The sequence below is a fragment of the Cebus imitator genome, unplaced genomic scaffold, assembly GCF_001604975.1.
Source record: "Cebus imitator isolate Cc_AM_T3 unplaced genomic scaffold, Cebus_imitator-1.0 Scaffold317, whole genome shotgun sequence".
NCBI lineage: Eukaryota > Metazoa > Chordata > Mammalia > Primates > Cebidae > Cebus > Cebus imitator.
In genome coordinates this window covers 2,247,399-2,252,584 of record NW_016107632.1, presented here as the reverse complement: position 1 = coordinate 2,252,584, position 5,186 = coordinate 2,247,399, and positions in this window count along the sequence as shown.

Genomic DNA, 5,186 nt, shown 5'->3' with positions numbered 1-5,186 from the left:
TTATATATGATATGTATATTATGTATGATATTATGTATGATAGATATGATATGTATGATATTATGTATATTATATATGATATGTATATTATGTATATTATGTATGATATATATGATATTATGCATGATATTATGTATGATGTCATACATAATAAGGGTATAAGTATTGTTTCATGAAAATTATGTCCATATAACGACGCACACACTTTCTCTCTGCGTGTGTGTGTGTGTGTGTGTGTGTGTGTGTGTGTGTTCTGGATTGTACTGTGAAATGGGTCACAGATAGAATGTTTAAGAGCTACTGACTTGCTCACAGAATCAAAGGAAAATCTACAGGGTTTCAGGCAGCTCCAGGTTCAGGGACCAGGACCCCCAATGGAGCCCCCCCTTCCCTCTCCCAGCCTCATTCTGTCCCACTGCAGTGAACCTGCAGTGAACAGGCTTTTCCCACAACAGAGAGAAGAGAATTTCAAGTCCATTCCAGTTCATCTCCTTCTAGTTCCTGGATTGGGGATGCAAGAGCATTTTCCCCACCAGATCCAGTAAGAAAATTCTTTGGAAAGATCTCTCTAGGTTATCCTGAGTTCCATGCCCCGGTGGTCTCTGTGGCTGGAGGCATTTGGTTCTCTGATTCCCCAATCTGGGTTACATTCCCTCTCCCATAGCAAAAGCAACATTCTAGTATCCAGAAAGTCCTCACTGGGCCATGAGGCTGCAGGGAGGTAGAAAGGGGACCCAATAAATAGGGTGCTGTTCTGTACAAGTCAGCTGGTGAATGACCTCACTCGGGGAAGAGGTGTCAGGTATTAAAGGGCTGGCTACCTCTGATGTGGCCCAGAGACCCCTGATAGTGTTTTGTGAAGTGGCATGTTCCCCGCAGCTGATCCTCCAAGGTGGGGGCCTTTGGGTGCCCTGAGTACCCTGGCTTAGCAGTTACTCTGCTCCAGCAGAAGAATCCATTTTTGGGATGTCCCATAACCTCTCTAGGCTTGGGCTTTCCTGTGCATCACCCCACATCCCTCACAGAGAATGGGCCCCTTCTGGCAGTTGCCCTCTGTGGCCATCAGGACTCCGTCTCTTCTGGGCTGCAGAAGGCGTCATGTCCCCCAAAGGCTTTGTGTCTGCACATAGGGAGCTGCTGGACATGCTCCAGGAAGCCTTGCTGTGGCCGAGGATGAAAGTCCACAGGCTACTGAGGAGCAGCAGACCTAGCTCTGTTGACCTGTGGCTATGGGCATGCTGCTTCCCCTGCAAGGGTGGGCATTTTGGCTCTAGCTGGCTGGCCAGGGAGCCCCTGTGACCTCATGATGCTCTGGAAGGGAGCGTCATCCAGCAGGAGGAGCCTCAGCCTTCAAGAATGAGTGTAGGACAGGACAGGCTCCCCTTAAAACACCAGGGCCCCACCCTCTCTAAGCCTTCATTCTCACATTCACAAAACAAGGGGATCTCCTTGGACGAGTCAGGGTCCTTTTCTTGGCTGTGATTCTATGCCTGTGGAATCTGCTATTGCGTGATTCTTGCTGAGATGCTATGACTCAAAGAGTATTTTGCAACTCTGTTGCTTTGGATCTGAGCCTTCTCTCATCAACCCTGTGGCTGTGTTTTTTCAGACTGGCCCTTGCACCCAAAGAAGGCCAATCACAAAAAATATACTTCGGTGTTGACACAGGATTTTTTCTTGGTCATTTTGCAAGCCAGAGACCTCTGGCCAGTGATGCCCCACCCAGGCCTCTCTTGACCATGCTACCTGCTGCACAAGATGACCCATCCCCTTGGCCCACCCTGCCTGAGTCTGGCTTGTGCACCAGTTCCCAAGCTCTTGCCCTGTGCCCAAGAAGGGTGAGGATATGCCAACAGTTTGAAAAGTGAGCAAGGTGAGGAGTTTTATTGAGTGATGAAACAGCTTTCAGTGCAGAGGGGACGCGAGGGTGGTCCCCCTACCAAAAGGTGGGAAAGTCCCTCCATTGTGGCTGAGTCTGGGGCTTTTACGGGCTTAGAATGGGGGAGGGGCAGTCTGTAGGCAGTATTGGAAAAGGCAATATTTGTTGGTTAAAAAGCATTATTCAGCAAAAATCAATTGGTAAACAGTGGGCAAACAGGAACAGAAGTTCTCACTCTGGGTTGTGGGTTTCATCCAGGACCAGCCATCGGGTCTTTCAGCCTTTGGGCTGTGTTTTGGCTTGAAGGCAGGGTTTCACCGGGGACCTGCCCCTGTCTGCCTGGGCATTTGGCTGCCTCCTGTCACACTCAGTGTCTCCCTCACTCTCATCCTGGCCCCTTGCCTTGTCTAAGGGACTTGGCTTCAGTGGCAATGAGCTTAAGCTATCCCACCTCTCTACCCTTTGCTAGTTGACATCAGAGTTGGACCCACATCTTTTTCATCTTTTCTCCTTGGCAGTTAGCACCTAACACAGTGAACCTTTGTTGACTCCAAGCAACCTAAATTTCCCAGCTCATAGTATGTCTGGTTAAAATCTAATGAGTTGGAAAAAATCGCATGTCACAGAATCCCAGAGATGGTGAGAACTTGCAGAGGGGGGTGGCAGCTAAGCTGACCAGCCCTCCCTGAGCAAAGCAGGTAGGACAGAACATGAACTCCAGTCCTCAGGGGAAGTATCTTGGGGGCAAGAGGGCAAACCATAGAACCTGGCAATGGAGGAGTTTGGAGCCAGGCAAAGGACAAATGGACCAGAAAGGACCAGCAAGGTGTGGGACCAGGGCAGAAGCAACAGAGCAAATGGGGTTTTATTTGGCTGTTGCTGCCTGGCATCCAATCAGGATGATCTCCCTAGGGCCCTGGGATGCTGGGCCTGGATTCTCTAATGAGGCCCTGAAGAAGGGCTGGTGACGGCCACATCTGGGCTGCCAGGATGTCCCACACTGTTCTGGATTTAAGTCTGTAGATTCTTTTTCTTTAAGGCTCTCAAATTCTTAAAGCTCACATTCCAAAATCCCGTGGGAAAGAAGGCAAGAATTTGGCTTGACACAGAGCTACTCAAATTCCTATCTTATCTCGTGCTGTGCAGAGCTCAAGGGTTGCCGTCTAGGGGCCAGGTAAATTTGCAGAGAGGCCAGGAAGTCTTCTGAATTAGGAGGGAACAAGTCCCCTCGCTCCGTCCCTGTAGATGAACCTTTGTTGCAAGGAGGCTTGCATTGATGCTGAGGTGGACGAGGCTCCTATAGCCCCCACAAGCAGCTTGTCCCCCGGAGATCTATACCACTGACCTGCCCTCAGAGTGCCACGGAGTGGGGAGCACACATGAGAAGAAGGGGCCTCACAGGCATCCGTCCTTGGCCACAGCTGTTATGGGCTGATCTTAGGTTATCTTATGAAAGCAAGGCCATACCTCTTCTGTTTCCCATTTCCGACCAGCACTGAATACAGATGACGATGTCAGACTGGAACTGGTCTCTCCGCCTCTTTCTCTTAGAAGTTTTTCAAACCAGTATCCACATGGCCTGTAGTCATTCACTGAGGTGTGGACGGGAATTCTGATTTGCATAGAAAAGCAAAGCCCTGGGACTCAAAGGCACTGGCGTGATGCCTGGGAAGAAGAGGGAATCTTCTAGCAAGGATGAGCTGAGGGCTGGGAGTCCTATGAACTTGGTTGTAGAGACACTCGCCTTTATTTATAGCTTAGGCTCATGGTGAATAGTGCAATAGCAGTACTATCTCTGTTGAGCTTACTATGTGCTCTGTGATCATTGCTTTATGTGCTCAGGTTAACTTTTTTTTTTTTTTTTTTTTTGAGACAGGGTCTTGCTCTGTCATCCAGGCTGGAGTGCGATGGCACAATCTCAGCTCGCTGCAACCTCTGCCTCCCAGGTTTAAGCAATTCTCCGCCTCAGCCTCCCAAGTAGTGGGGATTATAGGCACCTGCCACCACACTCGGCTAATTTTTTGTATTTTTAGTGCAGATGGGGTTTTACCATCTTGGCCAGGCTGGTCTTGAACTCCTGGCCTCATAATCCATCCGCCTCAGCCTCCCAAAGTGCTGGGGTTACAGGCATGAGCCACTGCGCCCAGCCACGTTAATCCTTTTAATAACTCTACAAGGTCAGTCTGCCATTGTCCTGTTTTAACAATGAGAGGAGTGAGACTTGGAGAAGAAAAATGTGTCCAAGACTCGACGCTCAGCAAATGTCAGAGCTGGGTGGGGCCTGGAAGACTGCGTTTCAGGCCAGAATCCTAGCCATTCTGCTCTGCAGCCTCGAAGAGCCCAGGATTTAGAGTCGGAATTAATCCGTTTAAATTCTATGTAGTGTTCTCTGGTTCTCATGAAAGGGAGCAGGAACCATGTCCAGAGAAGACAGTGACCCAGAGGGCAGGGGGACCTCAGTCCTCTCCCCATCCTCATTGTGTCTAGGGCTGACTCTGGCCTCTGCAGAGCAGTGGACGAGAGCAGCGACTCTGTGACCACAGTGTGACATGACCTATTCACCAGAGTGAGGCCAGCACGCCAGCCAGGTCCCCAGGCACCGAGCCAACCAGGAAGGGAAACTCCCTCCCATGATGACATTTTTGGCTACTCTGGAGCCCAGACAGCCTCCAGATGTTTTTTCACTAAGCAGGTTCCCTGACGGTCTCGGAAACCCAGGGCAGTGCGGGGCTGGAGGCAGAGCGCTGGCCCAGGGTCAGGAGAACAGGGCAGTTCCTTAGCTGCCCGACGCACCGGGGATCCTGAGAAAATCCATTCTGCTCTGAGTCTGCATTTTCCCACCCACAGTGGACTGGAGAGTCACTCCAAGGAACTTGTGCGTATTCCCTTGTTCTTTGTACTCTCGTGGCAAGATGGCTAGTGAGAGTACCCTTCCTGCAATTCCAGGAGGTAAAAACTGTGTTGCTGAGAGATCCTTTGTCTCAGTGCTAATTTTTCACTGTGCACGAGTGTACAAAGAACAAAGGAATACACAGAAACTTATATCCAAGTCCTAATTTCCTTCACCTGTGAATGTGAGCTTATTTGAAAACAGGGTCTTTGCTATGTAATTGAGGATCTTGAGATGGAATCATATAGGATTTAAGAACAAATCCAGGCCAGGCGCGGTGGCTCAAGCCTGTAATCCCAGCAGTTTGGGAGGCCGAGGTGGGTGGATCACGAGGTCAAGAGATCGAGACCATCCTGGTCAACATGGTGAAACCCCGTCTCTACTGAAAATACAAAAAATTAGCTGGGCATGGTGGCG